The sequence below is a fragment of the Arvicanthis niloticus genome, chromosome 14 (assembly GCF_011762505.2).
Source record: "Arvicanthis niloticus isolate mArvNil1 chromosome 14, mArvNil1.pat.X, whole genome shotgun sequence".
Taxonomy (NCBI): Eukaryota; Metazoa; Chordata; class Mammalia; order Rodentia; family Muridae; genus Arvicanthis; species Arvicanthis niloticus.
The window spans coordinates 44,373,841-44,399,028 of NC_047671.1; the positions used below are offsets into that span (position 1 = coordinate 44,373,841).

Below are 25,188 nucleotides of genomic sequence, written 5' to 3' on the forward strand. Positions count from 1 at the left end.
GTCCCAAGTCTTGAGTTCCTAGTTGTGCTCCTCCTAGTTCCTAGTTGTACTCCTTGTTGTTCTCTTCCGAGTGTCTAATGTCTACTCCTATTCCTAGTGTCTGAATCTCTGTTACTCCAAATTGTTCTGAACTTTCCTGTCTGCCTCTCACCTTTTATATGTCTCACTTCTAAGCCATGCCTTTAGGTCACGCCTTTAAGTCATGCCCTTAGGTCTTGTCTCTAAATCTGATCTCTAAGTCACACCTTTAAGTCACACACCTTTAATCTCACACACCTTTAATCTCACACACCCAAGGTATCTAAACCAAGATGTTATCAGAGTGTGCTCAGCTGTTGTAGGCTGATGTAAAACAAGTTTCATGTCAGGGTATATGGCTCAAGATGGCTGCAAAGCTGATAGCCGCTTTCTGCTAAAAGTCGGCTCCCAACATATTTTATATCTGTATATGTACATAACATTTATCGTACATACATTACATAAATATGTGAAACAATAATTATAAAAGAAAAGGTGTTCATAAATTTGAAAGAGTGAGAAGAACAAAGGAAGAGCTGTAGTGGAAAAAGAGAGTGGTAAAAATATGAAAATACAGTATTCATTATTGAAATGGTCAAAAAATTTTAGCTTAAGGAAGGAAATATTTAAAGGCAAAAGTTAATTATATAGTACATAATTAAAAGTACATGGTACCTTATATGTGCTGTTAGAAAATATACTATAGTAAGTACATTAACCTATATTATAATTTGCAGTTTATTATAGCATGCTATGCTATAACTAATATAACACATTGATATGATATATCTTATAGCATATTAAAATAAAGGAATATATAACAAAATGAAGGGAAATTTAATTTTTTTCTTGATTAAAAGCATTATGAATACTTGGGTTATTTTACTAAGAATTGGCTTTCAGATTCATTCTACACTGTAATTACTTTTTTTCCTTTTGTCTGTTGTTTGGTTTTGATACACTGTCATTCTTCACAGCTAGGTTGGCTCTAACTAATAATTCTCCAGTCTGAGCTTCTTTTCCTGAGTTTTTTGGCTCTTGGACCAATCTCTTTAACTTTCCAAAATTTTATTATGGTTTGTTGAAGTCAGGAAAAATAAACCCTAACAGATATAAGGTAAAGTAAATCATAATTTTCTAAATGTTTAAAGCAAATACTAAGAAATAATGATAATGTTGTACACAGTTAGGAAGCAGGAGGATGGGGCACAGGGGGAGCAGGGGAGGAGGGAGGGAGTCTTAAAGTGGTTAAGCTTGTAAGTGGTTCAAACATCAGAGGCCCTCAGGGATCCCTGGTCAGGGTCAGCTCTTGGTGTAGGTGGTGATGCTATGTCCATGGTAGGGCTCTGCCATCCCTGCAGTCCCCACTTTACAGCCAGCAGCTTCTTTCTCTCCTTTCTCTTTGAGACCACCTCTGAGGGGGACAGAATAAAATCAAAAACAGAGAGGACAAAAAGAAACCAAAATGTGTATACCCATTGTCTCCTATGGTACCATACTTATGTGTTAAGTTTTGGAAATGTGAGAAGGCCTCGTGTGGCTACTGAGGCTTTGGCAGGAGATAAGGGCTGAAATTTTCCCAAGTCAAGAGGCAGGCTTTCTTTTGGAGGGGACACAGGTATCAAATGCTAAGAATGAGCTGTGCCCTTCCCTTGACCACATGGTCATCTTTAATGTTCAGTGTTGTTAGAATGTGCCTGTGGCACCAAAGTTCTAGCCAGAAAAAAAAAATCCTCTTAAATGTTCAAACTGATGCCTATGAATAAATAGCATTAATTACAGACAATATTTGATGCATAGGTACTATGCATTGGACATTGTGCCAATGTTTTACATACATCAATGGACTAGGTTCCCATAATGAATCATGAGAATTTATAGTACATCCATAATATAAACAAAACAAAAAAGATTGCTACAGGAAAGTTAAACTTGCCTTAAATAATAGCTTTAATTTTGTGTTTAGTGTCTTGCTTGTTCCTTGACTGTTTGCATCTATTGTGTTGCTAGACCCTCAACCTAGAATTGACCTTAACACATACATGTAATTAAAATGGTATAAAAGCATAAAGGAGGAGGGGGGTGGGATAGGAGGTTCTAGGGTGGGGAAATGGAGAAAGGGGATGACATCTGTATTGTAAATAAATAAGATACCCAATAAAAAATAGCTTTAAGAAATAACAGAAACAGAAATGGAGCCTGGAGAACTAGTATTCCTGAGATCTGTGTCTGTTCACTTGAACCTGTAAGTAACTGCGTGAGTTAAACATAAAGATGAACTATTCTTCAGTGGAATGGCAGGAAAGGGGACACAGGAACAAATCGAAGTGTTAGACGACTCTAGTTTTTAATTACCATGTTGCCATTTATTTTATTTGTAAGTCGATGTTCAAAATTAGCTGAATTCTCTAAGATTTACAATGTTCTAAATTTTCAAATTTAGAAAACAGGAAACTTTTTAGAATATTCATGCTTTGGTCACCACGGCCGCCACCATCACCAGCCATCACAGTTATCAAGCACTTAGTATTTTCTTGTCTACCTGGAATTGTTATACCCTTCCTTAAAGCTTTTAGATTAAGTGATGTCTACAGTGTACCTCTCTACAACTCTTGCTAATAATAGCAAATATTTACTGTGTGCTTACTACACGCCAAGGGCTTTTAGTGCATTATCTCAATCAATCTTTACAACTACTGCCCGAGACATATCCTAGTGCCATCTATAATTTATAGCAAGAAACAGAACTCAGCACTGCACAGTCTCTTAATTTTCTCGTACCTACAACCCTAACTGACAGCTGACTTCAGAACTCTGAAAGGACATCCATGAAAATAGCATGGAATTTCTTGTGAATAATGCTAGCTCCAGGAGTGAGAAGCCTGATAGGTTTGGAACTGTCCACTGTCTAGTGCTGCTGAGAACTGTGGTTGTTCATACGGATTTCCGGTTTGTTTTGTTCCAAATTCCTTTTCCTCAGGGGTGTTGTCAATATTGCCAGGTCCTTTTTTCAGGACAACTTGCAAAAATGGTGGAATCAAATGATCTGAGAACAAACTTATGTTCTCACGTGTAAAGGAACGTAGCAGGCACCAGGTTTATTACAAAGTCCAGCAGGTTTTTGCTTTATTATTCGTTTGTTTTAAATTAGCAGCCTCCAGTAGCACTGAGCAAGAGATGGTATCAAGGATGCACACCTTTGGAGTAATAACAATCTCTGACATATTTTTTTTAGTTTATTTCTTCCAATAGAAAGTGCAGTATATTTGTTTAAAATCTATAGATAGTGCAAATAAATGTCAAACTGTTCGGTATATTTCAACCTATAACTTAGATTCAACTCTAACTGTTCTTTGCTGGTACTTTTTCACCCTTGGAGCCTCTCAATGCGTCCTAGAGTTTAGATTAGGAGAGACCAAGAGCATCTCAGAGGCAGGGACTTAGTTTTACTCCAACCCCTGCAGCTTGCTTAGTTCCTCTCCCCTCCCCCTTAGCTTGCCACTTGCAATTGGCTATTGCCATGACAACCAGCAGCTGCCGGGGCTGGCTGCCTCTACCGCAGCAGGGGTGGGGCTGTGGGGGTGGGGAGGGAAGGAGGAGCCTGAGGAGGTGTCTGCTGCAAGTTCCTGGCTGATTCTGAGCTCACACCATCCTCCAAGAGGGAGGAGGCTCAAGTGATGCTGCTGCTGTTGCCGCCTCTACTGCTGGTACTCTAGTGGAGCTGGAAAGGGTGGCTCCTATCGCACCATCGCCAACCAGAGAGGGAGGGGGAAAAAAATCCCGGCAGCCGCTGCTGATGTTGGGTTCAGAGGCTGCATCCGACCCGGTCACAAGAAAAATGGATTCAGTGTGTGGCTCTCCCTCCTTTCAGCATCTTCTCTTGGTCTCAGCATGGTGAGTAGGAGGCAGAGGGGCTACCCTCTTGATCTAGCTGATTATTAAATGACTTGTGTATATATCCGTGGCCTAGACTTAAACAATGACTCGCGTCTCTCAGACTAGGAGGGGGTTGGGGGTGTGGAGACAGAAATGAGGATGGAGAGAGAGGAAGGTTGTCAGCGGAGAAGTGAGAAGGCATCCGCTTGTGTTTTACGGGGAAAAATGATGTTTTGATTTTTATCACAAACTGGCTCAGAATACTAACTGAACCGCCGGATTCCTTTCCTCTCAAGCTTAGCAACAAAATCAGGGGGTGGAATGGAACAAGCAAGAAGAGGAGGTAGTTGAAAGCAATCGTTTCGTTTGCAGGTCTCACAAACAGGGCTGGGCCTTCCCTCAAGAACACATTTGGTGTCTCAACCTTGTTGGCCTAATTGTAAGGTGATTTTACTTATTTGCTCTAGTGCTAACGTGGTCCCAGAATTAGGCATTCTGCTACACACTTTAATAACATATTCTTGTTGAAAAACCATTCTCGAGATCCAGAGTTTCTTTTTCAGGATGTATCTTTAATAGTGAACACATCTGCATACATACACATCGTATGTGCACAGGCTACTTTGCAGGTGTGTTGCATTTATGTTGCCTATTTCTATGCACAGCATGCTTGGTTTACTATCATTTTTATGGGTTATTGATGCCTTTGCATTCTTGGAAGTAATTGCTGTTTTAGGAACCAGACTTCTGGTTTTGTATTATTATTCATTGGCTTCATTTGGATTAATGTAACATTTATTCTTGTTATTGTCCCTTAGGTTCATTGTGGCCAATTAGGACAGATGCCTATCGTTTCTTCTGTATTAGAGAACTAGATGCCAATTTATAGCCTGGCTGTTTTAATTGGGTTTGTGGGCCTATGTTGAGGGCCCCAAATTTACAATGATGAGAAAGGGAGGTGGCTTGGAATATTATCTAGCATATTGCATCGTCTCTAATAAATGTTAAAACAGATAGGTTTTCTTAAAATTCTGATCTATCCCTTTCATATCCTTTCTACCGTACAGTTCAGTACAGCTGAACTGGCAGGTGAGAGGCATTCATTTTATTTAACTGTGTAGATATTTGTTGCCCATTCCTTCAGTGTCCACCACCATTTTATGGTTCTCTCAGAATGTTCTGTTCTTGAGTGGCTTCTCTAAGTGATTAAGTAGGAAGCAGGATGGTTTTAAAAACCCAAGAGTTCTCAAGGACCCCAGGATGAATTCGTCTGCTCATACAATGAAACGAACGAGAGCAAGGAGAGCTTGGCAGGAGGATGTGGCTTGTAGCTGAAACAGGGACGATTGTACTTTATAAATGCTTACTGGTATCTCTTTGACCTTTTACTATGCTAAGGCTTTAAGGCAGCTCAGGAGACTAAAGATGCCTGAGATTGAAACATACAAGGCTCCATTACCACCTAGGATAATGGATTTCATTGAACTAAAGCCAGAAAAATCCTTTCAGGTAAAAATATATTAGTACTATTACATGCATCAAATACATGAATTGTGTCTACCCACCTTCCCACCATCACTACCATTGAGGACGTATTTTATAGTCTAAAATAATAAATTTTCATATGAATCTTTCATCTTATTTTACATATTTACCCCTAATTTGTAATTTTATATCATTGGATTTTAGTTTTGTTTTTCTGAGGCTTATTTGGTTTATAGATAAGAATGATGCTTAGTGACTTAACTTAACATGCTCATGTATCATGTGTATTCACAAGTATAAACTCTTGCTACCATGTGCCTAATTATAACAACTCTATAAAGTAGGTCAAGGAAGTAGATACTGGGCTTGTATGTCATGGCAAAAAGGATTTATACCACAATATAAAGATTTTAGAGTGTATTAATAAACAGAACTTTTGATTTTCAAAAATAAAAGTTCAAATATTTCTACAGTAAATTTACAAAAATGAAAAGATGCGATATGACAGCTGGACCTGTTTTATAAATGGAAAGCAGGTACCCTGGCCCTTTGATCTATTTCCTGTCTACTGAATTTGGATGTGGTTTTATGGGCAAAGTTGGTAGACATTGGAGAAAGTTCTGTCACAATAGGTCATAGTTTGGAAACTCATGATTGGTAGTCCTAGTCAATTATAGGTCTGAACCTCATAAAAGGACAAATAAAGCAGAACTACATAATCTGGAGGAGAGGAAATTGAGATGTTAGCATCACTTGTTTTATATAAGATTCTGCTTTCAAGTAGGACACTGACAATTGCTACTCTTTAGAATCTGGAGTATGATCAATGGGCTTCAGCTTCATGAAAAAAATTAAGATTAGATATACAAAGGATAAAAAGTCTTCAAAGTAAGTGTGGATGGGCATGCACTCTCTTCTGGCATTAAAGGGTACCAGCTTATGGTCTAAATATGCAGTTGTCTGGGATGGACTGTGTCTTTCTAAAACTGCACCTAACTTAATAGAGTCAACTATCCTGTGAAGGGTTCAGATTAGCTGTTTAACAAAGGATACTTTGACATTTGTGAATGTAGACTCCATTTTGTAATGTGCTTCTAATTACCAAATCTAGGTACTCTTGAAGAAAGTGATCGATTACCTATCTGGAAAAATTTTTATATAGTCTTAACAGGATGCAGGGATTCACCTGTCTTTGCTTATCAGTAGCTTCACAGAGTGTAATGTCAAGTAGTGGTATTAAAATGACTCTATTGTATGGCTGATTTTGAAAACTGTAGTATTTCGTAGAATAATTGAAGAGCTACTAAGCTAGCATTAGAAAAAAATTTATGAAGACTATATACAATTTATTGTTTCAAGGTGTGTTTAAAGGAAGTAGGGAGAAAAAGCTTGTTGACTTTTCCTCAGACTATGTCTTGAACATACCACTCTTGTCAGAATATTAAAGTTAAATACTTATTGATATGTGAGCCTTTATTAAAACTTGTTATAATTGAGATACACATTTAGTTTACTGGTCATGATGTGGTCTTTCCAATCTCTTCCAATGACCTCAGAACGTTCTGTAATTTTGATTTCACACTGTGAGTGTCCTTCTGTGTAGGTGGCTGAAAGTTTATATTTGGATAGTAAAATCTACTTCCTGTGGTTATCATTAATGCCTTAAAAGTTTAATGCTTTTTTTTTATTTTAATTCTCAAAGTAAGAGCTTAAAAGAAACCGAATTTACATTGGAAGTTTCAATACTAGTTGGCATCGAAACAAATAAACTAGATTTACACTTGGTTTTTGGTCAGAGAGGTCAGTTAACAGCCCCATTTACACATGCTTCTATTATCCCATTAATTAAAATGTATTTTCAACAGAGCGAATTAAGCAATTTACTAACAACTATTTGTAGAGCACTTATCTGATTAGCAGAATTTGCATATACTAGCAACATAAAATTTCCTTGGAGGATATAAGATACACACATATGAAGCTGTTAACAATGAAGCTCTACAGTTACTATTCTAATTACCAATGCACTTCATGTGAATACAATGTGAGTATACGTCTCAAAAATTACTTTAATTTAAAATTCCAACACTCTTTGATAGAGTCAGGATAGACTCTTTTTAAAATTGTTGTTTTGATTGGTTTTAGTAAGTGAAAATCGATTTGGACAAGCTAAGCTTGTCTGTGTTTGTGTTTAGCAAACCATCCAACAGTTTGGGTATTTGGGTGATACCCAAAGTCTTATGAGCACTAGTCTTTCATGTTTGAAATCCCAATAAATTAACTTGAAGATTTGACTTACATATAGAATATACTAAACATGCATTATATGATTCACTTTTTGGGATTTAGATTAGAAGATTCCAAGCACTCTAATTGGATTTTGATGACAGTAATTTTATAAATAGATTAAGTGTGTATAGGGGATTTAAAAAATATAACCCTGATATATTTAAGAGAAAAACTGAACTTCTTGATAATTCACAGAAGCAAAGAGACAATTTCCATGAGAAAGACAGTTTTTCACTATGCTGATATGCACTTATTTTATGACAATGAAATAAGTTGTTTTGGTTTTTTAATGACATACAGATTGGGAAGTAGCATTGTTTTCCTTGCACATGGAACCAAAATAAGACTCTTAAGAATCCTGTATCTTAAGAGCAGTTGTGCCATTTTGTTTATGCATCTTTGTACCTACTTGATCTTTAAAAAATCTTATAAAATAAGTTACCCTAAGTTTGATAATTCAGGTATTTTCTAAGACAAACAGTTTTATACATTTTAAAAATATAAAACATCAAAATTGCTTTAAAAGCAGTCTAGTATATATAATATATAGTTTATAATTATTTATAGTATATAATCATATACACATATGTTCATGTATATACATACACATTCATATATACCCATATATTCATACATATATACACACATGTATTTTTGTGAGATGGTTCTCGTTACTTAATATATGATAGCCTTGAAGTTGCTACACAACTCCGCCTAACTTTGAAATTGCCCTCCTGAAGGCAAGGCTGAAAGCAGGTAATGGGAGAAGTAGTGAAAGAGGATTTGAGGCCCGTTGCTTTCCAGTTCTCTTATGAACATTTTGTTTTTGATGGTGGATAAGTGCATAGACTATATTTGATGCTGAAAGTGTAAAATTATTGTAAATTTGCACAGCTTGCATTCCGAAAGCCTATTTTAACTGTGTTAAAGTTTGTTAAGTTTTATAGACTTCAAATCTGTTTAATTGTGGTGTGTGATTTTTTTTTCAGGATTTATTTTTTTGTGGTAATGTTTATACTTTTTAAAGAAAGAAATTGGTATCATCCTGACTCAATACTCTAGGTTTTAGGATTATAGAAATCTGCCACATGGCTGACTATTCTGTTATTATTATTGCTGTTACTATTCCTAATAATATGGCATATATTTTATGGGATAGTTGGTAATTCAGCTGTAGCCAAGTAACCAATTGTGCTTCTTAAACTACCTCTTTGGGAAAAATACTGTTTGTAATGAATCAGTTTTAATAAAGCTGAGATCATTCCAATTAAGATATTCTACTTAAGACATATTTTACTAATACAATTTACTTTGTCTTTTGGTGACTTTGTTCACTTTAAAATTGTATGTTCTTATTGTGAAGGAAAAAACACAGAAATATATAAAAGGAAAATGAAGTATCATCTGTAAGCTTCCTATTAAGAAAGAATTGCTGTTAGCATATGGGGACATTCACTATCCATTTTCCCCATATTCACTGTCTGAGTGATAAACACTCAGACATACAGTTTCACAAATGACCCATATTTCGTTCACTTTATATATGGTGGTCATCTTTTCACATCAATGAGTCTCTGATAAAATTTCAATTTGCGTATAGGTTTTGATAATTGAATTTGTTTTATTTTGTCCTTTACTACTTAGGAGTCATTATACTTTGGTTTTAAATACTTCTTATATGGGTAGGTCCTGCTTGATTTAGAGCAACTGTAAGGCAAGCATTATTCTAAGAAATACTAGCTCTGTGTCCTACCTGCCACTGGATCTTACAGTGAGTGTTAAATTAACCTTGGTCATCTCTTGTCTGCTGACAATGAATGAATGTTAAACCCAAGCCAGTGAAATAAATCCCTGCTTAAATCACCAGAAGATTCACAAAGTACATGCATCAGCAACGATTAAAGAACAAAATCCAGAAGAAATCTCTTTGAGAGTCAAGCTAATTTCTTCAGTGTGATAGCGCTGCATTCTGTAGTTTTAACCTCTGTGACCAGCTCAAATGTTTTAAGGAGCTATATTCAAACAACATACATCAGCTGTCACCGACTTTCCAAAATAAACCAAGACCCATTTTTATTATTTGACTTTCACTGTGTTCATTAAACATGTATAAGTTTTCCAGTGACAACCTGGTTATCTGACTCCCATCTTTTTGAAAAACAAGTGTTTGAATTCTCCAACAGTTAGAGTCTAAATGTCAATTGGCAATTTCTTTGTATATTTTCAATCTGAACTATGTGTAAAGATTTCCTAGGTATACCCCACACAGTGTTCCCTGCACAGTATTTTCTTTATAGTACAGAATAACCACTGTAGTTTTGGAAACAGTTGCTGTCCATCCACCAGCACATAAGCTTTCAGAGCCCAAAGAACTAAAATGTCATTTCCGGTACTCTTTATCACATATGTGTCCAGTAATGACTTGTTGACTGTTTGACTGGCACACTGAGAAGCTGACAGACTGATGGACAGACAGGTCATAGGCCTCTGATTTCAGAAGAGATATCCACTACAGAATTTTTAGATTCTCATCTTGTTAATGTGACCTATAATGCTGGGGATGTCACCCAGTGGAAAGAACTTAACGTGTAACAGACCCTGAACTCATTCTCTGACACTGCAAATAAATAATCTGTGAGAAGAAAATAGATAGTATTTATATACATGAGGAATAGTCTCAGGTTGCTGCTAAGATTTTGAAAGAGAAAATCAAACTGTTAAAGCTACAAAGCACAACATTTAGAAATCCTCCCTGAAAGATTGTTCTTCACTGTGTGCTCTGACATAACAAAGGCTGTCAACACCTCTGTGGCTCCTTTTACTTCCCTTTGAAACTGACTTTTAAGTTGAACCTGACAGCATTAAGGCTGTGCCACAATTTGCTATAGTTGATTAAAATAAGCTAGTAATTTAATTATTATTAGCATGGGCTGGTATGATACACATTTACATTTCCACTACTACTGAGAAAGCCAGTCAGTTAAATTCACTAATTAAAACATATTCTTTCATATCTATATTCTAAAAGCAAGTCAAGACAAAAATGTATGCTACAACTTTAATAAATAAATGCAGCATTCTGTTATCATAAATGTTTTTGAAGTGAAATATAACGAGTGACCTGAAATTGATGGTTATAGGCAGATATGGAAACAGACCATCCAACTATTGGATCCCATCTATATTAGAGGAAACTTGTCTGTACAACAAAACCTAAGGGAAAAGAAAGGGTCTTTATACCCTTTTTAGGATGTTTGTCTCATCTCATAGTGTTTACTGTCATTCCTGGAATCCTGGAATTGAACTGTAGTTAAGTTACAAACAGAGTTAAGATATAAACAACAATAACAACAAGACAAAAATCTAACAAAGTTTAGTTAACACTATAATAAACAACTCATTACTGTTATTTTGAAGAAGAAAATTTTTCTGAGAGTATTATGTCTAAAAAAGCCTGTGGGCATGTGCTTTAGGGGGAAAAAGGTGGTATTTTCATCCTGCCATCTGATTAAAACTGGAAATATTCCTCCTGGAAATTACTTCTCAGTATAACCACATTACAAATGTAAACCCAGCAAATCTTCCTCACCTTCAGGCCTTCTCTAGCTTGCCTGTGCTGGATTATACAAGAGGGAAACACCTTCCAAAAGAACAACAATGACAACAACAGCAGCAACCTCATAAATTTGTATTCTATAGTAATCACTGATCCCTACTTGTGACCCTAGAATCAATGTTAAGGTTAAAGGTAACAAATTAGAACCTACTATCCAAAACAAAAGAGTATTAGAATTTTAATGTTAGAATATGATAGAAACATTTAAACTTTAAAAATGAGTGTGATTTTGCAAAATCTAGGTTATGATATAACCTAGATTTTTAGTCTTTATAAGAAATAAAGACTTGCTTTATTTCTTTTTTCAGTGCCTGGTGTCAAGCATAGTCCCTTTCATGTAATGTATGATATTCCACTGTTGATCACTATCTTAAGCCCTGGCTTCCTCTAACTTTGAAAGAATTTCATTTAGTACAATCACCTATAGCATCTAGAATTTTCAGTGTTTTGATTCAGATGCCCAAACTCTAGAAATAACTTAAAAGGAAACCCAAGATTTTAAGGATAGAGTTAGTAATGAAGTTCTGCCTCTGGCTAAAATTCTATAGAAGTAGTGATTTTCCATTTGCTGATTTTTTAGCTAGATTGTTTGCATTTTACATCTGTGGTTGCAATGCTATACTCAGAACTGAGGGGAAAACGAGCATCACCATGCAGCAGAGGGTATTGATCCTTTGTGACCTTCAAGAGTTTATTCTGCTTAGATTTGAAAGAGTTCATTGTCCAACATCAGGTTAGAAAACACCTGGCTCATTATGATGTACCTGTATCATGGACTGTGCATATGATGTCTCTCTTCTGCAGATGATGACATATACTTTTCTGTTTTTTATTTATAGAGTAGAAAGTCAAACCCACATGACTTAGCTAGAGACCTTGAAAGGTAGAAAGGTGGTGTGTATGTCCAGCTGCTAGTCACCTGCTTCTTAAAGTTTCACTACCACACGTACAATTGGAAAACACTAGCTAGCTTTATATAATCAGTCTTCTTGCTTTGGAACATCATTCTTCAACTATATAGCCAAATGTAATCTAAGCAGAATCTATCCGTTCTCAGTTTAGGTGGTGCCATTGCAGACATTTTGAGTCACTAAGAGTTCATTGTTGAGAAGATGGGCTTCTTACAAAGATTTCTTCTCCTCTGAACTCTCTGAAGATTGTTTCAGACTCAATATTGAGTCAACTACTCTCCTTAGAAGAAGAAAAAGAGATCCATAGTTAAGAAGATTCTGAATAATCCAAGTAAATCACTTCATTCCAATAAATATGAGGGTAGATATGGCCCCTTTACTAACAAATATAGCTGGCATATGCTAAATACAATGAATACTAACAGACAACGTACTTCTTTTCCTTAGGTTTACTCAGATTAGGAGAAAACAATTGTTAAGTACTTAATTCTTTTTGACTTTGTGCAGAATGTGTATTTTCACATTGTTTAATGTTTAATGTTAAATAAATTACTTTTTATTTATTGCTTTTACTCTTTGTCACTATATACTGATCAAATCTATAGAACAAATTACCTGTGATGAATAAAAATGGAAATTCAGTTGAGCTATTTAAATATATATATAAATGAAAATACGATTTTAGAAAAACATGTCAAATAATACTTATAATCTTAAAATCCAATAGAAAAATCAAAATGTAGAATTAATCCCAATTTTGTAAAGAAGGATAACTTACACACACACACACACACACACACACACACACACACACACGTTACAAACAATGGAATGTAAATCAAAATATTAACAGGAATTAATTAATGATATTAATGTAATAAGTTTTACATTTATGTTTTCTATGATTTTTAAATATAAAGGAAACATTTTATTACTGAAATATGTAAAGAATGTGACCACATAGAGAAACTATGAAAAATGGAAATTTCATTCTTCCTAGATTATAGGTTTCCAGTCTGGGCTCCATAGTCAGCCATGGTGTTCTGTTGAACCTGACAGGTTCTAGACCCTACATCCTGTCACCTACAGGGTGTCCTCTTACAGTTTTTAGAAAAAAGATCCTGTCTCCAAGACAACTTCAATCCCAATGATATAATTTATGTGGTATTCTGCATGCCAAAATAATGCATTTCCTTTAAACTGAAAAAAAAATACAGATTTTCCTTCAGCTTTCAGTCTTCTTTGTATTATTGTCATGATTTTTGATTTAGTGTCATGAATTTTTGTTGTTGTCAGTAATTATTAGAACCCTGTGTATAAAAACCTCATTGTGACCCTTTGAGGCTTGGCTAAAATCCAATTTTAGGGCTTTAAAAAAAACATTTATTCGTTCATTATATGCACCTCTCTATTTCTCTGTCTCTCTGTGTATGTGTGAATACTCAAATCTTTTGTTTTGAGCATTTGACGTGTCTTTATTCTGGAAAGCTAGAAATGGATTATTGGCATAGGGTGAGGAGAAACGTTTTTGAAGGAGGGACAGGAGAATACCAGTGCAATAGAAGTACAGACAGGGTAAACTGAGGGCAGAGAGATCAAAAGAGTGCAGAGTGATGATGGTGGAGACGTGAGGGGCCAGGGAAGACTTAGAAAAAGGGAAGTGTGCATGACAAAGTTACTTGGAAGCCTGTGATCTGGCAATCTGAGAAAAATATGTAAGAGGATTTGATAGAACATAATGTGACCTGAAAGAACAGGGGAGAATATTTGCTAAGTGAGGATGGGGAGAGGAGGAGGGTTAAAGGAAGGGGCACAGGATAGTTAACCAAAACCAATGATACATGAAGAAGTCATACAAGGTGCTGGTACTTTGTAAGCTAATCACAAAAATATATAGGTGACTGAGCAGAAGTATCCCACATTAGTGAACCATGTACCCCTCAGAAGCCATTAGTTTTATGAAATGAAAATCTCAGTAACAGGCATTGATAAGCTCCCTGTGAGTCACTGGACAGGGAGGCCCCAGAGGCATCCAAAACAGTGCATAAAATTGTCACCCACAGTTATATAGTAAGACCTTGTAGCCAAAGATATCATGTATCTCTGCTTAAAAACACAGAGAAGTCAACCTTTAACTGTCCATGAGAGACTTCCTTTTGCTTAGATTACAGTACTGGAAGGTACTATGTAGACACAGGAAGATAAAAGACATCAGTGGTTTTATCCAGAGCTGTATCTCTCCTGCTATAATACCCACCCGCAGGGTAAGATGTGCCCACTGGTGCAATAGCAGCATGATTTTAAGGGGTTAACCAATCACCTTTTAATTGGATTTAAGGTTTCTTTCACAACAGGGAGTTTATTCCTAGTACTATAAACATTGTTAAAAAACAGTGGTCAGGCAAGCCATATGCCCTAAGGGAGAACCTATTGATGTTGATTTTCTCCAGATGGTGATATTTTCAAACTGTCTTCTAAATGTCTGTGTTTATATTCATGGATTTGTGTTGTTCCCAGTTTTGGTCAGAGAATATCACAGGTAGTGGTTAATGCAGATATACTACTGTTTAAAGCACTATGAATAAGTGATTGTGTGTTCCCAGATATAGATAGATGGGACATTTATACCAACCTACCCCGACACAGCTCAGGAAACATGCAAAAGAAAGGGCAGAAAGAATTCAGGAGTCAGAGCAGGGAGAGTACTGTGAGATAAGCAGTGTCTTTTTTATTTCACATTCTCCTAGTAAACATGTTCAATTATGAATAAGATAAATAGCTGAACATTTTCAACTAAAATAGAACTTGAAGATATTCTTTCAACCAAATTCAAATATGTTTTCTCTAGATTTCTGCTCCTGATTTATAATAAATACAAAAATTGAATTTAAAAATGATCCTTGCACCTAACAAGTATGTGATTTGAGTCACATACTTGTGGAGGAATTCAGGAATGAATGGGGAACCTACGAGGATGATTCAGACTCCAACTCAAAGTACAACGCTCAGGAAGCATTTAGGCACCAAAAGAGACCTGGTTGCCTTTATCATTACACAGGCATTTCTGTGCATTAGTTATGGAGAAGGAAGACATATCAGGGAAACATGGCAAGGAGAGATTACCCAGGCCTGTGAATAAAAGGTAAAATGAGTTTGTGAAAATTCCTAAATGGGTATCAGGATTGTAAACTACCTTGCCTTACCATTAAAATGAGATGGTGCAGCCATGCAGACTCAAGTCACAAATGCCTATTATTCAGGAAACAATGCAGAATGTGACATTTAAATCAGAATGACACGATACAGAGCCCTTGGCAGCACTGGGGTCTTGCCATGTTCTGAATTCCAGCATCCTTGAAGCACTATCACGTGGTTGTGCAGGGAAACAGGCTGTAAGATTGAAATGAGATCAACTGTCACATCCTACAAGAAAAATTATGAATGACTTTCTACAGCTACTTCCCTCTTAGAGCCCTCCCTTACTTGCATATGAATCTAGTGAGAACACATGAACAGTAAATATTAGAAAGCACATTAAATACATCGATTCTAGTCACAGTCAAGGGACTCTTTCATTATTGTTTGTTTTCTTCATTTAACACAGAAAGCATAACCCCTGAAAGTAAGAAAAAAAATGGAAGCCCAGAGGGGGTAAGGTCACTGAGTATTTAATAAGATTATTGATCCTGACTCTTGCTTCTACCCTGCTGGTTTTTCTTCCTTGAGTTATGATTCTCAGATCCACAACCTCAGTTTTAAATAGTATGTACCTTTTTTCTGTCTTTCCCCAAATATCTTTGAAGCAGAAGTCTGTAAAACCAATTTAACTTCCTTAAACTCCTTATTTCTGCTTGACTACAAAGAAAACTTTAGGTTAGGGTATTTACATGGCTCCTCTAACTGTAAGTCTGTTTGTAGCTTTGTAACTGTCACAACTGTCTAGTACAGTTTTTGACTGTCCAATGTCTTAAATAGATCATTCTCATTATAATCAGGTAGTACTGGATTATCTTTCAAAGTGTTTGTCCGTGTGTAGAGAGAGGCAGAGAGACAGAGAAACACAAAGACAGAGCCCAGAGAGACAGGAGATAGTGAGATTAAAGAGACATAGATACAGACAGCAAGGGAAGGGGGAAAAGAGGGAGGGAAAGGAAAGAGGGACAAAGAAGAGAAGGACAGGGGTGATGGCAGAGAAAGGCAAAGAGACAGAAGGGGCAGAGTAAGTTAGAGAGGATATTACCATCCAGTTTAGCAAACACAATATTAAGCACATCCAAAAATGCAGATGCCAGGCTAATTAATCAATGCAATATTTCAAAGGATCTGAGCTTAACACATGTACCACATCCTCCTTGCACAAGGTAGATGACACATTGACAGAAACACTGATGCTTTACCAAGCTTACTTTAAGAGTTTACAGGAGAGAATGTTTAAGGATTCTTTCTGCACTACCTTGGGAAACTTAAATGCAGCCTCAAAGGAAAGCTCTTTCTCTGCCCTGCAGACTACCTGTGCTTGCACATTCAAAGAGTCACTGTCAACCTTTCCATTTTTAGAGGCCAGGTGGGAAGCCAGCTTAGCCATATGTGTGATATTTTAATCAAAGTATGAGCATCGCTCCGCCTGCATGAAGACATCAAAGAATATGTTTATCTCCTTCCTCCTGTCACCTTTCTGGACATGCACTGAGGTCATATTCAGAAGTAGAATGTGTCTTAAAACCAGAGTCCCTTGATTAGACAAGGACCCTTTCCTCATGGCTGTGGTTGAAGTAGCACATTCTGTTCAGGATGTGACATTTTCAAGATGGAGCAGTAGGATACTTACTGCAAGGGAACAACTGGGGTTCCTTGGTCCTAGGAAGCTAACTGAGTGACATAAACAGGCAGTCTATTCATTCTGGGTTTTGTTTTGTTGTGTTTTGCTTTTTTTCTAACTGTGAAAAGACAGAAATAAATAATCCCAGTTCTTTTTTTAAAAATTATTCTGAAAGCAATTTTTTTTAATGTGCACAAAGGGTTTCCCAATTCTTTGCTTTCAAACATGTAGGCCGATTTGTCAGTGGATTAATAAAAATCTGAGTCTTCTATAATAGTTTGCCCCATTATTTTCTAGTTATTTTCAGTGAGCATGATTATTTGAGAGGCCCACTTGATTCTCTCATTAGCCTACAATCTCCTTGAAGGAACTGAGATGGGATGCAGCAGGAAAAGAAGGTGGAACTCTAGGAGTCTCAGGAAATTTACCAGAGCCTGAAGATGGTTCAAATCCACATCAATTTTCTCCTTCTATTTGTAAAGTACAGCTGTTCCAGCTGTGATACTGGTACACTGTGAGACAACCTCACAGAGAGGTGTGGGCTGTGAATGTTCTAAGGACTATCATAATGTGAATATTGGTAACCAGTGAAGGTACTCTGAATGCCTTGAGTACAGATATAGATTAGAAAACTTTGTGCTCACCTAAAATGCACTTACTTCCCTGTGCAAATAGAGAAAACACTTGCAGAAAAGAAAAACATACTCAGGTGGTAGAAACACAGTTGAATTTGTTTTTTGAGGTTATATTGCATTATGGCCTATGCTTCTTAAATGTTTTGTATGTTTGCAGTATACATGTATTACATTGTTAGTAAGGAAAAGAACAAGTCGGAAAGAATGTTGAAAGGTAGCTTTCATTAAGTGTAAGGCAGGTGAACCATGCCACCAAACAGGAGACCTGGTAAGGTTGAAGCAGTTTCAAAAACCCTGGAAGTTCTAATTATTGAGATTGACAGGCCTTAGAACCAGCTCCCAGCTAAGGTCTACCTGACCTGAAAGAAATAACCATGATACCCCAGTGGCAGGACCATGGCAACCAGTCATATAGCATACAAATGTATTTCTCCAAACTAGTGAGGTATCTAGATAGGCCTATAGTGTTTAGCCAATGAGCATCTCTTCCAGGCATCTCTTTTTGCAACAGATATTTGATCCCTAGTTCACCTTGAGTAGTATGTATGTATTCACATCTGCCATGAATAAAACGGTCTGGACAAGCAAAAACCTTCATCTCCTTCATCAAGAATCACTGCAGTGGGGGGTCGGGTCACTTTGACATAGCCTAAATCTCCTGCAGGAGGTCTTGCATACTACTGGGACTCATTCTAAACCAAATCCGATGATCCCACCCCCACGCTGGCCCTCACCCCTACCCCACCCCCACTACCTTGAGCCTCAGCTACCCTCTTCCTGCTTGGAGCATAAGGGAAGCCTCAGCTTGTGGGCACCTTCTCCCAAACCCTCGGTCCACTGAGGCGTCTGGGTACACAAAACTCTGGAAACCACTGTCTTCAACATCTCATGTTCCCTAATGGTGTCTAGGTATACAGGAGAGAACCACAGCATCTGTCTCAGACCCCAGGAGAACACTCGCTGAGAACCCTATCTTTGACTGCATTTTGCCTTCCCTGACAGACCGTGTCTTTGGCACTCCGGCATCCCAGTGGCAAGGCAGACACTTGGCCCAGGAACTGAGCATTCTAGAAAGGTTCCCATGGATCCCGGGCAGTAAATGTCATCCCTGCCGCCACATTAAGTGGAAAGTTACTTTTATTTTTACTTTTGTTCCTTCAGACTTTTAAAATTAGGTGTGAATTAAAATAATGATCATTCATTAATATACAAGCCAAATGAGGTCCAGATGCAGCGCTGCCCTCTTCAACTTAAAGGTGTGAAACTCTGAAAGAAATCCACAAAGTGAGACCAAGAAGACAACAGCGATTATGTCATTGAGATCAATAGAAAAGAGAAGACTTTCTTGATGCTCCCCCTGTGAATCATCATGTTTAATATCAGGGTCATTTTTTGAAGAGATGACTAATTGGTTTATGTTAATGTATCTTTTTCTTAATTTCCAAAATAAATTCTGATAAGCCCTGTAAGCCATTGTCATCTCTTGATGAGTATTTAGTACAGACTCACACTGCCATCTTTCTTAGTCACTATAGCTATTTTCTGACCCTTCTATTATGAGCATAAATTGCTTTCTTCAAGAAAAAACTATTTGAAAAATCGACTTAAAATGTATCTGTATGCACAAAGAGAAGAGGAGCTGGATAATCTTTCTTTTGATCACTCACTGGACCATTTTTGAGTATCTTCTCTGCCACCCTGCCCTCACCCTGCTCAGTTCGACTTTTTATCACCTTCATCAGCTTCTTCTAAGTCACTTATTCCAGATATCTAGTATCTGTGACCACACAATTAGGTGACTGTCTCCCTGGCAGAGCAGCCCAGCCTACTCAGACATCCTCGAATCTGAATTCCTGTGGTATTCACATTGCCTCAATGTTCAGTGCACTATCTGTCTCAACTGTAATGAAAGGCACTTAAGGATTGGTATTTCTCTTCCTGCTTCTCAAAGTGGAGCAAAACCCATCTGAGAAGGGAACCCTGTGTGCCACACACTCTGCTGTTTGTTTGTGTGTTTTTCATTCAAGGTGACTAGAACTCAGAGAGCAGTGATCCATTCCTCACACCACACAGCTGCTTATATCTGGACATCTATGTCCCACTTTTGTTCTTACACGGTATCTGCTGGCTCAGTTACATTTCTGTCTAATTGTCTACCCTTCCAATGTTCTTGTTTTGTTTCATATAACTGTGATGACAACTCAATGGTATTAAACATCAAATCCAAACAAATCTTGCTTCAAGTACCCTTTCTTGTTTAGGGTAAGAGTCCCATTTTCTCTTGATATATTTTTTTTGTGTGTGTGACATTTTTCTACTCATCAAAAAATGTATTAAAATCAGAGCATCTAGGATATTAATCTTAGTTTGTCCCAGAAACCATGCTACACTCTCCATTCCATAAGGAAGAACCTCCCTTTTCTCTTTTAATTTGAGATTCCCATCTACTTTGAAATTAAAATATGCACCCAGTTTTGGAGACTGAATTCCAGCAGAAAGATGCAGTGGAGCAAGTAATGATGCTGTATTTAATTCCTTACAGTGCCTTTAGGCTATACACCAACCTAATATCAGCAGGATACAGCAAAAGGGACTGGCTGGCAGTAAAGGGAGGGATGCTGAGAAGGAAATGACCCTCATACAACTGTTAGTTTGCAAGAAAGAAGTCTCCTGCTCTCCCCGGATTAACCTGCATGTTCCTCTTAGTTCTTTGTGCTGCCAGGTTTCTGCTGGTCATTGGAACGAATTGGATTTCATTTTCAGCTGGATTTAAGTGGATTTTAGAGAATGCAATGATACAGTGTGAACAGCTGAAAGAGAATGACTCAGTACAGATAGTGATGATGTGAAGGATGGAGACTGTTACCCAAGCTATTCATCCCGTACCCTTCCTTTCAGAGTTCCTGTTTGCTTTACAGATTCACCTACAACTCAGGAGCAAATAAACCAGCTGCTATAGCCAGACACCTGAAATATGCCCCATCTTGTTTACAATTAAGAAGTAATATTCATAGCTAAGAAGGAATTTCAGTTTAAAGAACACTTCTCTGTCTCTGCTCTGTCTGTCTGTCTCTCTGTCTTATACACACACACACACAAACACACACACACACAAACACACAAATGCATACAAACATACACCATGCCTTTAATTCTCTGTGTCTTCATTTTCACATGCTACATACTAGCATTATATGTTTGGACTGGCTGTGGATATAAACTTGATTGTAGATTTCAAAAGGCTTATAATTACTCACTTTTTTGGCCTAGGAATTACCCTGTTATATAATTGCACCCAAGAAAAGATCTGAGTGAAAAGCATTTATGATTACCCTCCTTATGAGCTATACTATCGGAAAGCTGTGAAGACATTGAGACTCTTATGTCCAGTGTGACATTTTATTTAGAGATGGAGTCTTTCAAGAAATACTTAACCTCACTGAAGGCATAAAGCACTCATCAAATATAACAGGTATCATTTCAAGAAGTGACCCCAGGGATGAACACATATAGAAGAAGTCCTGTGGGAACTCAGTGAGAAGGACATCAAAAGTCTAGAATAAAGACCCCAGGAGAAACCTGCCAGTGCTTTCATTTAAATTGGTATAATAGCATTAACAAATGAACACAAAATTCAACTGTAGAAAAAAAACATCATGGATTAGAATACAATTTCACAATGGCATTATAGGGTCCAAGGATCTATACTACTCAAAATTTTCTATATTGCAAGAGGAGATGTGTGCTCTATTGACTTACACAATAAAGGTGGGGTAGTCTAGCAAAAAAGTACCTGGAGAGACAGAGAGATGGTTCTAAATATAGAAAGTGAATACGTTTGCCATCCAAGTTCAGTGTCTAAAGTGTGGAGGTGCCATGCTGTTGAGTCCCCACTGAAGAGCCAAAGAGACAGCTGGAAGCAGCAGCAATAGAACAGTCAGTACCTCCGACTAGAGAACACTGCCTGTCTAGATGGTGCTATTATACTGAACTCTCATCTGGACACTTGGAGACCGCCCTCTCTCTAGCTCCACAAGTCAGTCCGCTCTGGAAAAACCCCCAAATACAGAGTAGTGTGACACTCATCCCATGCATCCTTAATGGAGTCAACTTATACCTGAGTTCCTCTCTCAGAGGCTCTGCAGTGCTCATTGATATAGAAATTATTCACAGTAGGCTTCAGACTCAAAAGGAGGAAACTCAAAAGCACTATTTTCATAAAACTCTGTGTTCCTGTGCATACAGTGCCAACAATTATATTCACCAAACCTTAAATCTTTCTTGATCTGATGTTATTATTGCCACCATCCCTCTCTGTGTGTGTGCATGTGTGCACGTGAATGTGCGCATGTGTGTGTGTTTACCTATGTAGGCTGCCATGGAGGCCAGAAATTGATGTTTTCACATCCTTCATCAGTGTCAGTTGCCTCTCTGCCTTTGTTTTTTGTTTTGTTTCTGAGGCAGGGTTCCTAATTGACCTTGAAATGCCTCATAACATTTAGCATAGCTAAACTGGCTGGCCAGGATCAGCTGCATTCACCTATAGCAGAGGTTACAGGCAGGCACCACAATTCTCACAAGTGGCCTTCATGTGGGTGCTGGAATCCAGACTCAGGTCTTCATGCTTGCCCAAAAAATCTGGGTCTTCCTTCTCTTCTTTATAACTTTGTCTGTAAAGCTTTTGCCCCATCTAATGTACATGAGTTATTTTGGGAAATATCCATATGATATGTGTATTTTAATCTCATGCTTTAAGATGCATTTGAAATAAAATAACACTTATCCAGATTATGACCTTTTAAAAGTCAGAAGCTACTAGAATTTTAAATATCCTTGATATAATGCCACTTACAAAAGCATCTTCATTATCCCTATAGTTTAATCTGTTTTTATTCTCACAGTAGGAAAGTTCCCTTTCACATGGAACATGTAACGTTTTTACTGTTTCTGGAACTTCTCTTCTTAAAGATTTAACATTTTTCTTATCTTAATTGTGTGTGTGTGTGTGTGTGTGTGTGTGTGTGTGTGTGTGTGTGCATGTCTGGGGTAACTATGTGAGTTTGGGTACCTGTAGAAGCCAGAACAGTTGTCAGCTCCCCTGAAGCTGGTGTTAGGGGTTTTGTTATGTCTCCTGCCATGGGTGCTAGAAAAAGCACTAGGGTGCTCCATAAGCCCTGTGGGTCTCGTAAGCATTGCATCATCCCAGCCTCATGATGAGAATGTACAATTTCAGATAAAGATTCCAGATTTAAATATTTGAGTGTTACTGAAATACTGTGACTCTTGAGAGAAAGCTGTGTAACTTTTCTTAAGTTGCTCTGTACTTAGCTTATGTACAGAAGCATACTTTTCTTGTTAGGTTTATAGTTAAGATGAAGTTAACTAACAGTGGAAAAGGCAAAGGCAAAGATTCTGAGATTGGATTTCTGTTTTAGTTTCCACATGTGTTGTTTGTGTGACCCGACATGTGGCCTAACCTCTACCCCAGTTTCCTTGGGAATCAAATGGGAATAATGACGGTACCCACACAAAGTCATCTTGTGTAAACTTAACTATGTTAATATTTATAGAATTATCATAAAAGTATTGGCATATAGTAAGTCTACATGAGTGTTTATTAAGTGTTTAAGGGATTAATACAGAGATTGATATATAGTATTTACCACCAGGAGTGCCACATTGTTGTTCAGAGTTTCTGTATGTAAATAACTATAGATTTGCCAGTTCTTCTCTTGCTACATTGCTGGAAAAGCCATGATTTATGACATTTTCTGAAAATTTATGACTTCAAAAATATTATAAAAAGCAGTAAGTACTGAATATTAAAGGAAAGAATATTTACCTATGCTCTTCTGTAACTCTTTAGTAACTCATACTTCCTTAAATTATGCCTATGACATGTGTGCTGTTATAGCTGAAGTATATACACTTTGTAGATATACATATTTTCACCATGGGAACATCTCTGAAGCTCTTCAAGTCAGCAGAGAGCCTATGGATTCTGTTTATTTACTCTTCTCTCAAGGGCTTCTTCTATAAAATTGAGTTATCATTTCCCTGAATCACCCACTCTTCCTTTCTCATCTGAATTATTCACATCATCCAGCAAATATACATTTGCACCTTATTTCCTTATTAACACTCCTACTATGAGCAAGGACCTGGGTTCAGTCTTTGGTACTGAGAAAAAAAAATGCCTACACACACACACACACACACACACACACACAAAGTGGGGTGGGGGGGAGAGTGCTGCAAAACATAAACCAGGTCAGAATTTCTCTCTTAAGTCATGTATTGCGTACAAAATTCTTATCAAAATTTACAAAGCCCTAATAACTTACTTCATACATTTCTCCTTTGTTTTTAAAACTTTACCTTCAGTTCTTGTTTTCTCAAAGAACTTAGTTAAGATTCAAGTAAAGCAAGTGATGATCAAGAAGAAAGAGGAAGGGATTGATTTCAGAACAGGCAAACCTGAAACGAAATGAGTAGTTGCCTATTGAGTTCTGTGTTATAGATTTTTAAGGATGTGTTTATAAATATTTATAAGATGCATAGAGTAACCATGAGGGTACCATTACCGTTTTACCCTGTTAAATAGTGAACTGGATCTCCCTTTTAGCATATTTTCCCCATGATCCTATTGAAAGCTAAAAAGGCGAGGGGTGAAGGCCGAAACACAAATGATAATGTAAAACTGGGGTTGAGGACCCAGAACTTCATTAACTCTTCTGTGTGGTAGCTGGGAGAGAGCCTTGGCATCTGAACTTTCTGCTCTGAAGGAAGAAGCCTAGATGGATCCACAAGGAGGCTTAACCATGAAACTGTACTTAACCACCACAAGGCACAATGCAGCATCCTCCTTTCCTCACATCTAACTCTGCCTACACAGTCCTTGTGTACTCCTTTGTCTCTTCTTCAGACTTACTTTCCCCATGCTTACTCGGTGTCTTCTTCTCTCACCTTTCATGGTGCTTCTGTCATTCAAAGGACAGCATAAATATCCTAACCTTTAGAACTCCACTCAGCACATCCAGTCTGAGAAGCCACTGCCACCCTTTCCACTTCACACCATCTGATGCTTCCCAAACTTTCTATTACAGTGCACTCATTTCCCTAACATTAGAATCATGGCCTAAGAGTAAGCACACAGCTGTGTAGTGAATGCATTATCTAGGTTAGAGTGACTGTAAACTACTCCTTATGTGACTATGTATGCCACAAAACTCACTTCAAACACAATGCTGTAATGGATGGGTATCTACTCAGTGAGATATTCAGGAAATTTCCTTCTTTCTTCTTTTGTTTCTTACTTCCATTCTCCCACCCACATTGTATCTTCCTTCTTTGTCTTTTATCATTGTTAAATCATATTGAAAAAAACACCATAGGTATGCATTAAAAAAAAAAAGTCCTGTTAACTATCTTCCTGGGGTAATTTACTAGTAATAGATGTCAGATTAATCAGATTAAACAGTTATAAGATCCTCTGTATCCCTTAAAATGTGTTGCTTCTCTCTTTATCTTTAGAGATCT

At 37.3% G+C, this 25,188-nt stretch overlaps 1 protein-coding gene across 2 annotated transcripts in view; it reads left to right on the forward strand.

Annotated features, from left to right (window-relative positions):
* Positions 1-3,595: 3,595 nt before the first annotated feature.
* Jakmip2 (janus kinase and microtubule interacting protein 2) overlaps positions 3,596-25,188 on the forward strand; it is a 146,301-nt gene continuing 124,708 nt past the window's right edge. For both annotated transcript variants that reach the window (XM_034518597.2, XM_034518599.2), the window contains exon 1: positions 3,596-3,912. The gene's annotated coding sequence lies outside the window, so the exon portion shown is untranslated. The remainder of the gene's footprint in view (positions 3,913-25,188) is intronic.